At 47.8% G+C, this 18974-nt stretch overlaps 1 protein-coding gene across 2 annotated transcripts in view; it reads right to left on the reverse strand.

Annotated features, from left to right (window-relative positions):
* CHST8 (carbohydrate sulfotransferase 8) overlaps positions 1–18974 on the reverse strand; it is a 146630-nt gene that overhangs the window by 77919 nt on the left and 49737 nt on the right. The window contains exon 1 of one of the 2 annotated variants that reach the window (XM_020899193.2): positions 309–974. The exons of the other annotated variant lie outside the window; for it this stretch is intronic. The gene's annotated coding sequence lies outside the window, so the exon portion shown is untranslated. Of the gene's footprint in view, positions 1–308; positions 975–18974 lie in introns of those variants that run through there. 2 annotated transcript variants of the gene reach the window in all.

Below are 18974 nucleotides of genomic sequence, written 5' to 3' on the forward strand. Positions count from 1 at the left end.
AATGATGGAATGGAAGGGGGAGGGGGGAGGCAAGAAAAATAAACAGCCCATTGAGATTTCAGAAGGTCCTGCCCGCCTCACAGTTCCTAGCGCTCCCAGCGGCTTCTCTCCCTGAGGCCCCGAATGGCGTCACCAATTTTTACAGGAAGAAAGAGAAATCCAATTAATCTTGTAAACACCTCCTGGGACACAGGGCAGGGCCAAGGATTTCTCCTATTTCCTTATTTATCTGATTTAAAATTTTGTCTCTAGAAAATTCACTTCAGGGCACAAGCAAGGACTTGGGAATTCAGCCAAAATGCACGCACCTCCAGTGGCGAAGGGCCGGCAGGCAGACGGACGGACGGACGGCTCCAAGGACACACTTGGCTGCGGATGCTCCAAGGCCCGGATACTCCCCCAAGTCACCCAGAGGACCCCCTCAGGCTGTGGAGACCCACCCCTGTGCCCCACTGGAGGCAGGAGGAGGCGTCCAGCCTCGTGCCAGTGGGTGCACCCACTGGGTGTGCGGGCCCCGGGCCCGGGAAAGTTCTCCGTCCAGTCGTTTCCTCCTCGAACCGGCAGGAGTGAACAATGACGTCCCTCCTGGCTGAGGGCTCCAAGAGAAGCTGCTCATCGGGAGAGAGGCTGCTATGGCAACTTGAGGAGAATGGAGCCAGGCATTGCCGTCACCTTGAATCCGGCACCAAGCATTCCGCTACGGCAGCAGAGGGGGCCACGCTTCCAGCTCTGCCCCTACCGAGGCCGGGGCTGGGGCTGACCCACTGGCTTCCCTCCTCAGCCTCCTGGCCTCGGTAACTCATTTATTCTTTGCTGAAACAAAGCGCACAGCCCAGTCCCCTGAGAACACCACCTCCATCTGTTTTGTCAGAGTTCTTTCCTGTGTTCGGCTCCTGCTTACTTCTGAGATGGGGTTCTTCTCGATTTCAGCTCATTAAAATCCTGCAGCTAATTAAAACTGCTCTAACGGCAGCGGCGGTGGCAGCCGCAAACTCTGGGACGAGTCCCTCCAGTTTTTATGCACAGGCATAAAGTTGCAATGCTCTGTGAGGATGACGGATGGCTGCAAAGGGCTCAAGACTCTGAGGCGGGGCTGCAGACGCCTGCCTCACCGCTGACACAGCGGAGCGCTGACCTGGGTTCTGAAATGGGCAGGGCCCAGCCTCGGCACACCCGGGCAGGCACGATTGCACCCCATTCCTGGGGGAAGCAATTTACTTGATAACCACTCCCTTGTTACAAAGCAGGGATTCCCTCCAATCTCCCATGCTGTCTGCAGGGAGAGAGAAAGGTGACCCTGAGGCGAAGGCCAAGGTACAAATCAGGTTCAAATAGCCCCAAACCTTGTCTCCACAGCCCCACTAGGAACACCAGAGCCCAGTTTCCCATCACTGCTCTTACAAAGAGGATGAAGGAAGGTGAAAACACACAGCCACAGCAGGAGGGTCCCGAGAGCCTGGCCAAGATGTCACAGGCTGCAGTGTCATCTTCGCTATTAGGAATAAACCACACTATGAGTATGATCTCTGTCCAGAACTTATATTTTTAGGGTACTTTATTACAGCAGAACAGGGTATGGAAAAATAAACCTACAGGTAAAAAAAACTAACTCCCTCCTCACCAGCTTGCAAGCAGTATCCTCAATCTTGTGAGCCCGGGTATCTCAGTTACAGCCCTTCCTCCACTATGTGGACAGCATTCTCATGCCTGTTTTGGACTCTTTGCTTATCTTTGTATTCCTAGCACTTAGCACAGTGCCTGGCACAGGTGATCAATAACCTTTGCCACATGTTGAATGAGTGTGAGTTAATAGAGGTGATTGGACCATCTGGAGAGAGACACTCCATGAACCTGGAATTTTAAAAAGGTCATTTCTGTTTCACGGAGCTGAGGGTCTGTTTTGATCAGGTCTGAGCTGGAATCAGGTTCAACGAGCAGTCTAATCCTATGACTGAAGAACAGACAAGGAACTGAGCTCCACCAGGGAACCCGATGGAAACTGACAGCTCCCAAACACCCCAGGCACACTCACCACCAGGATGCCACTTTTGGATCTTCATGTTTGTAGGACAGATTTCAAAACATGGGGTTTGAAGACTAATATATTTGTAGAGGTAAATGATGACTCTATTTCTACATGTTTGAGTATATTAGAATACACAACACAAACAAATATATGTCATTTAGACACTGTAAAATGGATGATTCTCAAACCTTTAAAATACAGTATGATGCTAGGGACCTCCCAAACAACACTATAGTTTGCATTGGTCAGTCAGTTCAGTCACTCAGTTGTGTACAACTCTTTGTGACCCCGTGGACTGCAGCATACCAGGCTTCCCTGTCTGTCACTAGCTCCTGGAGCTTTCTCAGACTCATGCCCACGAGTTGGTGATGTCATCCAGACATTTCATCTTCTGTTGCCCCCTTCTCCTCCTGTCTTCAATCTTTCCCAGCATCAGGGTCTTTTCTAAGGAGTCAGTTCTTTGCATCAGGTGGCCAAAGTATTGGAGTTTCACCTTCAACATCAGTCCTTCCAATGAATATTCAGGACTGATTTCCTTTATGACTGATTGGTTTGATCTCCTTGCAGTCCAAGGGACTCTCAAGAGTCTTCTCCAACACCATAGTTCAAAAGCATCAATTCTTCAGTGCTCAGATTTTTTTATGGTCCAATTCTCACATCCATACATGACTACTGGAAAAACCATAGCTTTGACTAGACGGACCTTTGTTGGCAAAGTAACATCTCTGCTTTTTAATATGCTGTCTATGTTGGTCATAGCTTTTCTTCCAAGGAGCAAGCATCTTTTAATTTCATGGCTGCAATCACCATCTACAGTGATTTTGGAGCCCAAGAAAATAAAGTTTTTCACTGTTTCCATTATTTCCCCATCTATCTACCATGAAGTGATGGGACCAGATGCCATGATCTTATTTTTCTGAATGTTGAGCTTTAGGCCAGCTTTTTCACTCTCCTCTTTCACTTTCATCAAGAGGCTCTTTAGTTTCTCTTCACTTTCTGCCATAAGGGTGGTGTTATCTGCATATCTGAGGTTATTGATATTTCTTCCAGCAATCTTGATTTCAGTATGTGCATTTTGAGTGATGTACTCTGCATATAAGTTAAATAAGCATGGGGACAATATACAGTCTTGATGGACTCCTTTCCCCATTTGGAACCAGTCTATTGTTCCATGTCCAGTTCTAACTGTTGCTTCTTGACCTGCATACAGATTTCTCAGGAGGCAGGTAAGGTGGTCTGGTATTCCCATCTCTTTCAGATTTTTCCACAGTTTGTTTTGATCCACACAGTCAAAGGCTTTGGCATAGTCAGTAAAGCAGAAGTAGATGTTTTTCTGTAATTCTCTTGCTTTTTCTATGATCCAACACATGTTGGCAATTTGATCTCTGGTTCCTCTGTCTTTTCTAAATCCAGCTTGAACATCTGGAAGTTCTTGGTTCACATACTATTGAAACCTATCTTGGAGAATTTTGAGCATTACTTTACTGGTGTGTGAGATGAGTGCAATTGTGCAGTAGTTTGAGCATTCTTTGGCATTACCTTTCTTTGGGATTGGAACGAAAACTGACCTATTCCAGTCCTGTGGCCACTACTGAGGTTTCCAAATTTGCTGGTATATTGAGTGCAGCACTTTCACAGCATCATCTTTTAGGACTTGAAATAGCTCAGCTGGAATTCCATCATCTCCACTAGCTTTGTTCGTAGTCATGCTTCCTAAGGCCCACTTGACCTTGCATTCCAGGATGTCTGGCTTAGGTGAGTGTTCACGTCATCATGGTTATCTGGGTCATGAAGATCTTTTTTGTATAGTTTTTCTGTGCATCTTTTTTTTTTTTTTTTACATGAGAACCTCATAAACAGTAGTTCGCATGGGTTGATCAAAAACCAGTGAAAGCAATTCATGGTAAAACATGAATGAACCTTGAGGAAATTATGCTATGTGAACAAGCCAGTCACAGTAGGACAAATACTGTATGATTCCTTATAGATAAACTCAGAGACAGGAAGTAGAATAGTGGTTACCAGGGACTGCAGGGGAGGCAGGAATGGATTTTCAGTTGGGGAAGATGAAAAAAGTTCTGGAGAAGTGTAGTGGTGATGACGGCACAACAATGTGAACACACTTAATGTCTTTGGACTTAAAAATGGTTAACATGGTCTATATTATATATATAAATAACAACAATATTAATTTTCCTTCAATCAAAAATCAATGAAAGCAAACTGAGCAGAAATCACTATCTTATCGTTTCACTCATCCTACAGGTGCAGGCCCAGGAGCTAAGAAGGACCAGAATTTTCAAGTCCATGCCTGTGTGAAACATGACCAGAATATACAGGAAATGGGTTTACAAACCCAGGCAGCCCCCTCCCCCAAACGTGGCCAGATGTCATGGGATGCAAGCAAGGTTCAGAGCAGGGAGCCCAGGTTCTGGGCCTGGCTGTCCCTCCAATTTAACTGTTGACCCTTAGGACTTGATTTGCCTAATCTTGGAATCAAGCTGCATCCAAAATATGCACTGTAGATGAGTTTCCAAGTTCCTTGCAGCTCTAGGGTGTGACTAACACATCTTGGAGCACAGAAAGACATCTTGTGAATTTTATGTGCATGAGCCACTTCCAGGCAGAGCAGGTGGCATCTGGTGAGGTATCCCTCACCCACACCTGCTGACTGTCCCTTGCCACAAATCTGGGTCAATGCTGAGTTTCTATGGACCAAAGCTGCCAAACTGTTTCCCTTCAAGACAATCTTATCCTTATTGTAAAGGACACAGGACCCTCATGCAAGTGTCAAACTGGAAAATATGTTCTCAGGATCTTTCTGTCCACAGTCATGATTCCCTGAGGCTTGCCTGGTTGAGGCGAGTCTCTCCTGGGTCCACTCTACTTAGGTGACCACTGCTCTATGTTTGAACCCATCAAGTCCAGCTGGGACAATGCCTCATTTAATGATAAAAATCATTTTAAGGCAGAAGTCTAAAAGTCTAAACAGGGCTAATGATTTAAGTCCCATCATATTCATGGTCACCGCTGTCATTTAAAAATCTTTAATTTTTAAAGAATGTAAAAGGGCAACATAAGGCATCCTTGTGGTGATAGAAACGCCCTCTATTTTGACTGTATCTATGTCAACATTCTTACTGGGATACTACACTGTAGTTTTACAAGACATTATTATTGGGGGAAAAAGGATAAAGGGCACACAGTATTTTCTCTGTATTACTTCTTACAACCATATGTTAATCTATAATTATTTCAAAATAAGAAGTGTAATTTAAAAAATCAAGCACTTGAAAGTTACTGGCCTTTCAGCTCATGCATAATGGAAGCCAAATTCTAATGTTGTGCATGTAAATAATAGATAACATTTTCATGGATCAGCGCCATCCTCTGTTGTACAAGAAACACTTTAAAGGTAAGGGAATATGCCTTTAACAGGAAAATTTGATGTGTTAGCAACTACTGGTTGATCTTTGTGCATTTTTCAACTGCAAATTGCACTTTAAAAATGCAAACAATTATTAATATTGATTTGGACTAAAACAATATTGAATTTCAATATATTTCCAGCTCTTTTATGAATTACCCTGTGGATACGTGGTGATTATGATAAAAGAGTATTTGCATGCTCAATTTCTTTTCAGCGAGGAACCTTGAAGAGGGCTGATGTGATCCATGGATAATGAACTTCACAGGGACAAGGCTGGCTCCAGAGTCCTCTGCCAGGTCCTCAAACTTAGCAGCTTGAAGGAACTTTCAGGGCCACATCCCCCTCTGGACTTTATCCAAAACAGTATTGCAGGGCACAGACTATGAACAACTGCTTTGCAAGGCCTGGAATGGGACTTAGCATCATTTTTTTTGTTTGTTTTAAAAAATTTATTTATGTTTAATTGAAGGATAATTGCTTTACAGTATTGTGTTGGTTTCTGCCAAACATCAACAGGAATCAGCCATAGGTGTACCTATGTTCCCTCCTTCTTGAACCTCCCTACCCATCCACTCCTCTAGGTTGTTACAGAGCCCTGGTTTGAGTTTCCTGAGTCATAGAGCAAATTTCCATTGGCTCTCTGTTTTATCCCAGCGGGGCCTGTCCTCAGCCTGTCGGGGCTTCCCTGGTAGCTCAGATGGTGAAGAATCTGCCTGCTAACGCAGGAGGCCCAGGTTCAATTCCTGGGTCGGGAAGATCCCTTGGAGAAGGGATAGGCTATCCACTCCAGTATTCTTGGGCTTTCCTGGTAACTCAGATGGTAAAGAATCTGCCTGTGATGCAGGAGACCTGAGTTTGATCCCTGGGTCAGGAAGGTCCCCTGGAGGAGGGCATGACAACCCACTCTAGTATTCTTGCCTGGAGAATCCCCACGGACAGAGGTGCTTGGTGGGCTACAATCCATGGGGTTGCAAAGAGTCAGATATGACTGAGAGATTAAGCACATCTATTTTACAAACATTAACATGTTTCCCTGTTACCCTCCTCATACATCCCACCCTCTCCTTCCCACCCCACTTCCCGTGTCCGTAAGTCTGTTTTCTATGTCTGTGTCTCCACTGCTGCACTGCAAACAAGTTCGTCAGTCCCGTCTTTCTGGATTCCATACATACGCGTTAGTATAAGATATTCATTCTTCTCTTTCTGGGTGTCACAGCTTTTAAGAGAAAAGGAAAAGACATTTGTCATGCTCTGTTAATGTTCCAGGCATTATGCTGGGTACTACATAAACATCCCATTTAGCTTTCACACAATAACCTCTCGAAGTGGAAATCTTTATCCCTGTTTGTCACAGGATTGGTTTTCTGTAAGGAGAGGTTGAGATAGAGTTTGGGGTGCAAGACGTTATCAAGGATCAATATCTACGAAGAGAAAAGGGAGGAAGGGGAAGTGAGTGGAAGGAGAAGTCGGTCAGGGACGCAGGTCCGACAAAGCCTGGATGGGAGCTCAGGAGTGGCTGTCGGCTGTCAGGGTGCCCAGCAGCTGGCAGAAATGGCTGTGCCTGTATGCTTCCATCTGATTTGGTAGCTGGATGCAGGGTGCCCGGGGAAGGGCATGACGTGGGATGAGGCAGTTTCCTGCAGATCCTTAGGGAGCTTACAGCTGACCCCTCTGTCCCATGAGTGGCCAGTAAGTCCTTCCTGGAAGGGGCTCGAGGAGGCATATCTCCAAGTCCTCTGCTCTGTTTTACAAATGATAAAATTAACACCCAGAGAGACTAAACATTGTCAAGGTTATACAGTAAATAAACCACCCTGGATCTCTTTGACTTGCTTCTTCCAAACAAAAGCGTAGATCAGACTGTCCTGACCTTCAGTTACTGAGACACGAGGGTTTGAAAGTCTCCTGAGGAACATGCAGAAAGTTTGACTGCGTAAGCAGATACCTTCATTTCACCTCTACTAACATCACTGCAACACACACATGTGCCTGTGCGCGCACACACACACACTTACTTTTTGGCAATTATCTCATTGCTAATGGTAGGCGGGAACATGGATTATTTGGGTTAAAAGTTCCCCTGACAGTACAGCCTGGAGAGCATCTCCCCTCCCAGCAGAGCTGTCGGATCTTGCCAAGAGCAGCAGACGATGTATGAAGCTGCGTGGCCCCCTTTTACTTTTAGAAAGCACTGAGCTGTTCACATTTTCCAGCTGCTCTGACATCCAACAGCCACAGCAGGGAAAATTACAGGGAGGAAAAAATTGCATATTTACTTCTCAAAATTGAGAGTTGGGGTATAATATGGACAGAAAGGAGTGTATGAGTAAACCCAGAATGCCCTGGCCCCTGGCAGGGTGCAGCCGCTGCCAAGTTGCAAATGGCAATCCACAGACTCCAGAGGAGGAGAGAATGGCAAGGAGGGCTGGCTTCCTTCCAGGGAATCCCTCTCCCTGTGCTGCCCCCAGAGGACTTGCCTTTGTGTTCCCAGCTGCCAAAAGTGCCTGGCACAGAGGACGTATTTGGGCAACGTGTGGCGAGTGATGAAAGGTTAGGAAGAGGAGGGAGGAAGGGAAGGAATGCTTGTACACTAGGGCCAGCTGAGTCCTTTAGAAGTTGAGGTCATGTGGAGCCTGGCAGGTGTGCCCTGGCTGTCCTGCGGGACCAGGCTGGCTTTTCTGAGCTGGCTCCAGAGCTGGCCACCACATTCTTGAGTTTTATTAATCCAGTATGACTGTCCCTGGATTTCTCAGAACAGGCTGGCTCCTTCCAACCTGAGGGCTCAAAGACTAAGAATATGGCAGTACAATCAAGTCTATTGATTCTGTCCTGATTGTTGTGTGGAGAAACGGGTCTCTCTCAGGTTCTCAGGAAGGGGCCAAGACTGTGAGTGACCTGGAAGTTCTAATGAGTGACTATGCATGAGGTAGGAGCCTGCCTTTCTTCATGAGCTTCTTTCTGCTTCACTTCTCCCTCCACTTGACTTCCCGTATTTCAAGTCTCCTCCCCCTCAATGCCTTCCCCCTCTTTCCTCACAGACTGCTGGAAAACCATAAAATTAGGACCAACCTCCACTCCTTTCCTTTCCCCCTACATCCAGCTGTAGACTTAGTCCCCTGCACCTGTCCTGTGTTTTCCAGCCTCTCGGGGTGGCTGATTCAGCACTGGGGTCATGGACAGCTCCCCATTGCATTTGCTGTCCTTCCCTGTTTAAAAACCATCTGAGCGCTCCCAGTTCCCCTATGGTCCAAGTATAAATGTCTCAGCATGTCCCACAAGGCCTGTGAGTACCGAGTCTCATATCTTACCATTTCCTGACAGCCCCCAGGCCAGGCAAGGCATCTGCCTTGTATGTTTTAAAGAGGCCCCGGGCTTTCCTCCAACACAAGTTAACAGTGAGAAGTTAGTGTAGAGAAAAGATCACTGGACTCCTAAGTGTCTGCTACTTAACATTAAATTTTCTCCCTGGGAGACTTTGGGCATCATCATTTTACATTTCTGAGCTTCAATTTTCTCAACCAGGAAGTCAGTCTCTGGGAGACTGACAGCATAAGCCTCTTTGTGAAGATTCCTGCTGTGACAGATGCTGTTCTGGGGTGGAGGAAAGAGGCCCAGGGCACGTGGAGTGGGCCGCTGGGTCCCTGTCCTTTCCCTGTGGGGCAGATGGTCGCCCTGGTTGACCTTGCCCCACTCTTCAAATCGTCCTGCTGACTTTTTTGCTTACCCTGGACAACCTACAAGGCAGGGGTGGGGGGTGGGGGTGGGTCTGGCTTTTGCTTCCCTGAGCCTGTAGCCTCTTTTCTGAAGTCTTGAGTCATGGATGTCCTCATCTTTCAGTCTCAAGGACCCAGGCAGGAAAGGGTTAAACCTTTACAATCCTGGACATGCCACACTCGCCAGGGTGGAATGGTGAGCAACACCCAGTGAACTGGGAATATCTGAAAGCAGACTGGTATCCACACAGGCCCCATGGTTTGCCCTGTACCACCCTGCAGATGAAGGGGCACTTGAGTCCTGCCTCTGTACAGGTTGCTAAAAACATGAAGACACAGGTGCAAATACATATTTTTATGATATGAGACTCAGACTGGCCAATCGATGGTCTTCAGGGAAGCTCTGCTTAAAGCAGCCCATTTCCTAAAACAGGCTTTCCTGATGGCTCAGATAGTAAAGAATCTGCCTGTAATGCAGGAGAACTGGGTTCTATCCCTGGGTTGGGAAGATCCCCTGAAGGAAGGTATGGCAACCCACTCCAGCCTTCTTGCCTAGAGAGTCCCATGGACAGAGGAGCCTGGTCAGCTACAGTCCATAGGGTCAAATAATCTTATGAAATTTCAACATGAAAATTCTTTTTTAAATGACCATTGGCAGTGGATCAAATATTCAGATTTTCCTGTTTGTAAACTTGGGATTTTTAACGTGAAATTTCCTGATTCTTCAATTGGCAAGCAATGTACATTTTAAAAATAGACTTGAGCCAATAAAAAACCCATATTCAAGTTGGATTTGGCCTGGGCTCCACTACTGCTGCCCATGCCATGAAAAGCAAAGCCTGGATTAAAGAAAAGCACCTGATCACTGGATAAAAATGATGCCTAACAGTTCAAGGAATTTTGTGCAAGATCAGCTAAGGGGAGAAAAAGCTTATGAGTCAGTCACATTGGAGCGAAGCTGCAGCAGCCCCACTGGTCAGGAGTGGCTTCCTACAGCTCTGTAACTGGATAGCACTCAGGCAGAAACAGGGGCTTCCAGCTCAGGGCATCTATCTCTGCCTGGAGGACAGTCACTGTGCTGGCACAGGGGAGTCATGACACAGGAACCCCGCCGAGTAGTGGCACACACACAGACTCACATTCAAATGTGCCTGTTCTGTATTGAATGGTGTCCCTCCCCCCCAATTCACAGGTTGAAGTCCTAATCCCCAGTACCTCAAAATATGACCTTATTTGAAAAGAAGGTCATTGCAATGGTAATGAATTAGAAAGAGGTCACACTGGAGGAGGGTGCACCTCTAATCTAACAGGACTGATGTTCTTGTAAAAAGGGGAAATATGGACACAGACATGCACATGAAGAGATACACTGAGAGGATAAAGGCAGAGATTCACAAGCCAAGGGGATGCCAAAGACTGCAGGCAATCCCCCAGAGGCCTGGAACAGACTCCTCACCATCCTCAAAGGGAACCACTTTGATCTCAGACGTTTGGACTCCAGAACTGAGACAGCATGTTTGGGTTGTTTAAGCACCCCCAGCCCATGGTATTCTGTTATGGCAACCTCAACAAAGGAATATGCCCCTGTGGTGGAAGGCTCAGCCCTCACCTACAGGGCAGCATCCTCGGTGGGAGAGGGAGGAGCTGGGGTGTTGCCAGGAGACCGGCTCTCGCCTGGTTCAGCGGTTGCCATCAATTGTGTGCAGTGTCAGGCTCAGCATTTGCCATGATCCCTGTGACAACCAACACATCTTTGGAGGTGAATAATAGAAAACCCCAGCTTGGTGGGAATCTCAAAGTCTCACGGTGTCACCAGGACTCGGGTCCTTCCTGGGGCTCTACTCCTCTACAAGCGCTGTAAGCGTCCCTGAGACACAGGTTTTATTCTCAGATGTCTCCTTCATGGTTGTATGATGGCTGAACCATGGTCCAGCTTGCAGCCATCCTCATTACAACAGGACAGAGAGAGTCCCACCCCCAACTGAACCCTGAGCTGATGACACCTCTGGGGCTGGGGGAATGCCCTCTGCTGGTGGATGCAGGCCTGGGCTTCCTGGAACCAGTGGAGGTGGAACTGCCCTCCCAGGAGGTGAGGGTGGGTTGAGTCCCTCCCAAACTCAAAGACTAGGGAACAAGAGGTGGGGGGACGGGTGACCTGGAACCGGCCACTGAGTTCACTGCACAGGTATCTCCTCTGCTCCATACAAAAGCTGTGTGAACAACTATACCCCCATTTTAATGACGAGGAAACAGAGAGGCCGAGTAACTTACCCAAGGCCACACTGCTAGGAACTGGGGGTCAGATTTGAATTCAGGGCTAAGTTCAAAGGACATGCTCTCCACCATTCCTCCTGCTGACCCTGGAATCAACCCTGCCCGTGACCAAGGAAGGCACATTCCAGACACACACCAGCACAGACCTGTATCAGTCGGGGGCGGGGGCAGAGGAAGGGGGGTGATCGGGGCTGCTCTGCTGCTCTCAGGAGCCCTCCGTAAGCCACACCCTGCCTGCAACACTGGCCCACTGGCTCCCAAGCAGACATTTTAGACACAGTGAGAGCTTGAGGGACCACAAGAGTGAGGAAGAGGGTCCTCGCTCATGCACGAATGCTTCTGTGACTACATGTGTGCCCACACATGTGTGAACAGGCAGATCTGTCTCTGTGACTCTGGCCTATGGATGGAGTGGGTGAAGGCCCATGTACGTGTGCCTGGATGAATATGCGCCTGAGTAGACACATGCGTGGATGTGTGTGCCAATGTGTGTGGGATCCAGAACCTCTCACCTCCCTGCCCTGTGGTCACCAGCTGGGAGCAGTCCAGCTGCAGCCCAGGCCGTTCCCAGCACCTGGACAATGACCTCAGCAGCCCTCACTCCCAGCTCAGCAGTGCTCCCCCACCCCGACCGCTGCCTGGGGTCAGGCGCCCTCCCTGGCAGAGGAGAGCAAGGCTCCCTTTTCTGCAGGGCCCAGAGGGAAAGCGGTGAGAGGCTGGGCTCGGGGGTGGGGGGGTGGGGAGCACTCAGGGGTGGCAGCCCAGCAGGACCATCTGCCATCTGTGGGGTGCCTCCCTCTCCCTCCTCCGTCCTCCTTCCGCCTCAGGGTGCATCACTCTGGCGACCCCTGGGAATTGGAAGCTAATTTTCCACGATCATTAGCAATGGAAAGACCTCAGGTTCTGCCTTTAATTAAAGTCAAACGTGGGGCTGAGGAGACACGCTGCATGCAGGCGTCCTCTTCTCACTTGTAAAAGCCATATGCAAATAATTAAGCCAGGCACGGAAGCCATAATTAAAAATTTCACAAACCCCCTCATTAGCTGAGCAGCCTGCATAGAGGAGTGGAACTGAGTCCCTCCCCCATGTCGGTGGCAGCTCCAACAGATGGTTAATTGGGGCTGGGGGGGGGGAGAGGAGGGCTGCACCTAGGTGACCGGGCACCTGGCAACGAGCTGACAGAGCTGCTGACCTCCCAGACCAGCAGTGATGACCTTTCACCTCTGTCAAGGAAGCTTCCAGGACCAGGGCTCCCAGAGTGATGTGGGTGAATCCAAACATCCATGCACCTATCCCAGGGCTAAGAGGACCACAACACAGGACCCTGGTTCCATATCTCACAGCCACTCTGGTTCGAGTCCTCGCGTGTGCAGCTAGAGACTAGAGATGGCTCCAGCTGGATCTCATCGAAGTCCCTCCCCTCAGCGTGTCCAAGAGGGTGGCGGGACCCTTGGATGGAGGCAGGCTCAGCAGACCACTTCTCTCTCCCAGCAACTGCATGTGCAATGGCCCTTAATCCCCCTCCATGCACACAGATGTCCCCAGGCCTGGGGGCCACTGTGCAGTGAATGATCTGTCTGAAGACAGAGGCCTCAGATAGGATACCCACCCCCATCCCCACAACATCTCAGAAGCACTCCATCAGCCCCAGTTTCAGCCAGCATCCGGAGAGCTGTGAGTGGCGTGACATGGTAACCTCGTGGTCCCAGTCATCCTCTGGCTCTCTCTCCCGCTCCAATCCCTGAGCCTCAGCCCCTGTGGACATCTGGTCCACCTTGTGTCCTGAAGTGACCCTGCCCAGCCGGTCATCGCAGGCATAATCTCCACGTGTTCTCTCATACTGCCAAATGAATATTCACTCGTCACGATCAACACCACTTGTTTTCTGCCCTGCCTGATTAATGGCACTCCTCTGAAGGAACTGTACTTTCCAGAGGCATTGGTCAACACCTGGGAAGCTGCCCATGGAGCGTGAGGACAGGATCTGTCCTCCTGGCTGTGACCAGCCCTCCTCACCGGTAGACCACCGGCCGTGGCCGTCAGAGTGTCTACACAGTTGGCTCTCAGAGACTGGCTCTCCTTTTGTGGATTTGGGAATCTTACGGGACCACAGGAAGTCACAGAGCCAAGATCTGAGTTCTGTCCCACTCAGGTCAATCTCAACCCAGAGGAGCCCCCATCCGAGCTTTTCACCAGATGCCTGAACTCAGCCCTTTTCACCTTCCCAGTGGCTCAGGAAACATCATTCCTCTTTCTGTCTCTCCTCTGGAGAACAGAGGGGACGCGAGTCCTTCTGTCAAGGGCCATCAGACACATCCCTTACCCCCTCAACATCCTGCTTCTGGAAGCTGGCCCAGTTCAGCCTTACTCTTGTTTCTCAGCTGTCCCCAACATGCTTTGATGGGCAGCTCTGCAAGTCAGCTCAGGGTCCCTTCAATTCGCCCACCCTCCAAGTCGAGCTGCCCTGATGATCAGAACCCCTGCCCCACCTTCTCCTTCTGGGAGAAGCCCCAGGCTTTTCTGGGGCCCCTGCTGCAGCGAGGGAGAACGAGCTGTTTCCTTATATGGGGTGAGGGTAGGGGTGGGTTCAGGGGTCTGCCAGAGGGGTGGCTTAGGTGGTTTCCCCACTCCTTTGGTGATGTTGTGTGCAGGTGCATGCACAGTACCCTGCTTTTGCTCCTGGATCTTCAGAGTGGCAGTTGGGTTTTTCGGTCTTCTAGTATCTTGCTGTTCATAATTTGCCCCAACTTCACAAGCACACAATTAGTTTTAGTCACTTATTGTTTCCTTGAATTTTGTTGCTCCAGGAGATATTTGGCCAGGTGCAACCACTGTAAGGGTCCCAGATCTCAGGTCCCAGCCTGTCTCACCTCCACATCCCCCAGTTACAAATGCATCTCCCTAAGAAGCTGAAGTTGAAGCTCCGATACTTTGGCCACCTGATACAAAGAGCCTGGTGCTCATTAGAAAAGACCCTGATGCTGGGAAAGAGTGAAGGAGGGAGGAGAAGGGGACGACAGAGGACGAGATAGTTGGATGGCATCACCAACTCAATGGACGGGACTTGGAACACGCTCTGGGAGATGGTGAAGGACAGGGAAACAAGGCATGCTACAGTCCACGGGGTCACACAGAGTCAGACACAACTTAGTCACTGAACAACAAGAAGAACCTGAACTTCTAGCCACTGACACAGGATGGTACACAGAAGTAATTCATTTGGATGGGGAAGGGGACAAGCCCACTAGTACAAACCATATATAAATCTGACTTTTTGACCCAGTTTGATTCTTGAAAATTCATTGTGAAACATTTCAGACAGACAAAAAATATATTAAAATAATAGAACAACCAGTATACTTACCCTCAACTTAAAGAATAATACAATTACCAATATTTGGAGCCTCTTTTGTATTCCTTCCCACTACTTAACCCCTCCCTTCCCTCTAGAGGTAACCACATATGTAATAAATACTAAATGAGCATCTACTATGTGCTTGGCACTGTTCTAGGCAACAGGGATCTACTGGTGAATAAAACAGACAAAGATCCTGCCCTTGTAGAATTACATTCCAATCAGGGCTTCCCTGGTAGCTCAGATGGTAAAGAATCTGCCTGCAATGCAGGAGACCTGGGTTCGATTCCTGGGTAGGGAAGATAGCCTGGAGAAGGAAATGGCAACCCACTCCAGTATTCTTGCCTGGAAAATCCCACGGAGGGGGGAGCCTGGTGGGATACAGTCCATGGGGTCTTAGAAGAGTCGGACATGACTGAGCGACTAACACACACAGACACATACACACACACACACACACACAGGAAAGAGATAGTGCTACCAAAATAATAAATTAGTAAATTACAAATAATACGAGAGCATGATAAATGCTATGGAGAAAAGTAAAATAGCAGGGTGAATGGAATAGGAGGGTTGGAGGCTAGAGGTAGTCTCAAGACCTAAGCATGTGAGTGGAGGTTTCATTGAGAAGTGGCATTTGAACCATGCGGATATCTAGGGAACAGCCTGTGCAAAGGCCCTGGGGTGGGAGCATTCTTGACACCCAGTGTGTTGGGAAAAGGGAACATAACAAAGGTGAAATAAGATAAGGTAAAAGAAGTAATAAAGGGCCAATCATGGACCATTGAGGGCTTCCCAGGTGGCACTAGTGGTAAAGAACATGCTTGCTAGTGCAGGAGACATAAGAGACACAGGTTCAATCCCTGGGTCAGGAAGATCCTCTGGAGGAGGGTATGGCAACCCACTACAGTACTTTTGTCTGGAGAATCCCATGGACAGAGGACCCTGGCAGGCTATTGCCCATAGAGTCGCAAAGAGTCAGACACGACTGAAGCGACTTAGCACACAGGGACCACTGAAAGGATGCTGGCCTTGACTCAATGAGCTGGGGAGAGAAGAAAGACATTATCTGACTTGATTTCAGCAGGACCCCTCTGGCCATGTAGGTAGGTAGGCAAGGGCAGAAACAAGCAACAGGCAATCATAATAATCCAGGTGAGAAATTTCAGCTGCAACATGAAAATCCATGTCTGCCATTCTCAGGAGAATTGGCACTTTTGGAAGACAGCTTTATTATGATGTTGAAAATTACGTTTTTTTACTTTGATGCTCGGATATCACTGTATGTCTCAGATCCACTTGCTGAGCTTTTCTCATGTAAGTATTCTGGATCCTGAAAAAAACTGTAAGCTACTCTTCACCTCAAGCCTGGCCCTCCCAGCTGGTTTTCATACCCAGCAGTGCAGGAAACTCAGCTGCCTGGTGTATGTGAGCAAAGTGGAAATGAGATAATGAGATGTACAGTGATGACTGAGAAGGCCCAGAGTGGCCAGGTTGCTTGGGTCCAAATCCCAGCTCCATCACTCATCAATTCTGTAGCCCCTGAGCAAGTGACTTAAGTTCCCCGTGCCTCAGTTTTCTCATCTGCAAAATGGGGGTAATAATGGTTGCCTCCCCAAATTGTTATAAGGACTAAATGGGCAATAAAGGTGATGCTCTTAGAGAAGGGCCTGGCACACAGAGAATGCTCATGTTAGTGGCTGCTTTGGGGAAGACAAACAGAGATCCCCAAAAGTGCTTCTTGCCAGGCAAATCCATCAACCTGGACCCAAAGAAACAACTCCTTCTAGCAAAGCCTGAATATCAGCAAGAAATGGGAGCTGTGGAAGCTTCCAACAGGGGTCTCTGAGAAATGTCTCAGGGACTAAGGCTATAGGCAGACCTACAGAAAAATGTGACGTTTCTGGAAAGGGCTTCCATGAAACTGGCCCTCGAGCACTTCATCAAGAAGGGAAAATGAGCAGCCATTCCAAGCACTACGCCTCTGCAGCCTGTGCTGGCCTTGGGCTACCTCTACCAGCACGTGTCACGGCGAGCAATGGGGTTGATATTTATTCTGAAGTTCTGTGTTTGCAAAACTATTTCAATCATGTCTGCTGACTGTGCTGAAAACTTCAGAATGATCAATTTCGTAAGTTCAATGCAGTTGGTCTTTTCCCTGATGATTAAGAATATAATACACTCAGTCGTTCAGTCTAGTCCGACTCTTTGCAACCCTCTGGACTGTAGCCCGCAAGGCTCCTCTGTCCACGGGATTTTCCAGGCAAGGATATTGGAGTGGGTTGCCACCTCCTCCTCCAGGGGATCTTCCCGACACAGGGATAGAACCCAGGTCTCCTGCATTGACTGGCAGATTCTTTAGCACTGAGTCACTTGGAAAGCCCTCAAATATGGTAACGTCTACCTGCAGCCCATTTATTCACCAAGCGCTTTTGACAATTTCAGTTCAGACCTAGAAAACCCAGTGGGCAATCCAAATTCTTTGACATGCAAATTTTCACAGAATTAAGGAAACAGCACGGTATCCAATGCATTGGGTAGGTGTTTCTGGTTGTTGTGAGGTGTTTTATTTTTTTATTTTTTTACAAAATTAATTATTTTGCTACAAGGTTGAAGTCTTCTTTAAAAATTGGCAAACGCTGAAACTTGGCAGAGAATGATGGAGTATATTCTGAAACTATTTATGAGGCTTTCCCTTGTATCCACACACAGACACACACAGACACACACACAGAGACACACACAGTCCTTTGCTTGAATTTGGCATTGCAAGAACACCCCTAATGGAAGTCTAATATTATTTTCCAATTCGGCTCATTTACTTCGAAGAAATCTGACTCCAGTTCAGAGACATCATCAATTCTATTGGTGGTCCCCAAGGCTTAGAAAAACAGCATTTCCTCTCAGATTGGCCCCTGAGCCATGGATCACACACACCTAGGTAGCTATGCATGGTTTCCTTTATCACCCATTCATCACAACTAATAGCCAAATAATAGATCCGACCTTTTGCAAAACTTTTAGCCTGCCACCCTTGTAATGGATTTCCTCCAGGCTAGGTTTTCAACTTCTTCACTAAGGCGAGGTCTGGCTGCCCTCAATGTAGATTTCATGGGAGTTTCTAAAAGGAGAGAATCTGTATCCTTGAAGTGTGCAAGAGTTTTGCACGGGTTGGTGACAAGACCCTGATAATGCTAGTTTCTTTCATGTGAAGCAGAGAATGACGTTTTGCAGGGAACAATTAGATCCATAGGCTTTAGAATAAATTTCATGTGATCTTGGCCCAGCATTTTAAGCTATGAGGGTGGTTTGGCATGACTGCCCAGAATTTGCCAATGCCTCAAGGAAGGTACACCTCATCTTTGCACTACAGATAAATCTACCCGTGATATAAACCTCATGCATCATTATCATTAGCTCTGCCCCAGAGAGAGCCAAAGAAAGCAAAACCTGATGCTCAATCTGATTTGTAGATGGCAGTGTGACCTCCAGGGCCAGCAGGCAGAGGGTGGTGGGGCAGGCCAGGCACCCATCCACACACAGGCTCCAAGAAGCAGGAATGAGACTGTGGGTTTGTTTTGCATAAAAAATGGTGAGCACAGTGCACTGTGGTGATGGAAATGATTTTACTTTGACTTCCAGCTTGTGTAGTGTTAGGACCAATTTCAAGTCTTGGAAAGGATAGAACTGAAGATGTAACAACCTCACAGTCCCTTTTTTCTGCTGCTCTTTAGTAAAAACAAAAATCAAAATTTTCCCCAAAGCATATCCTCACTGTAAAACAGAAAGTGCATATGTTTATGACGTGTAATGGGAACTAACACATGGGCCACATAAACACACAGTAACAGTCCACAATATACATAACACAGGTGTCAGAGAGCAAAAGCTCAGAATCTCTTTCACTCAAAATTCCAGACTCCCACCTGCCAGGAGAATTGAGAGAAGCTTTCCTTTCTATGGCTTGATTATGAAAACCTAATTTTATACTTTGAACCATCTCCACAAACACCTCTCCAATGACAAAATATCCTTTTTCAAGCCTTTCAAATCCTCTCTCCCTCCCCAGATACTGATACACCTGCTGGAGCTTCATCTACCTGTCCTTCTTCCTCCTATCCCCCTGGAAAATTACTACTGTCGACCCTCTGGGGAAGGTGGTGAAACAATACCAC

Source organism: Odocoileus virginianus, chromosome 20, assembly GCF_023699985.2.
Source record: "Odocoileus virginianus isolate 20LAN1187 ecotype Illinois chromosome 20, Ovbor_1.2, whole genome shotgun sequence".
Classification (NCBI taxonomy): domain Eukaryota; kingdom Metazoa; phylum Chordata; class Mammalia; order Artiodactyla; family Cervidae; genus Odocoileus; species Odocoileus virginianus.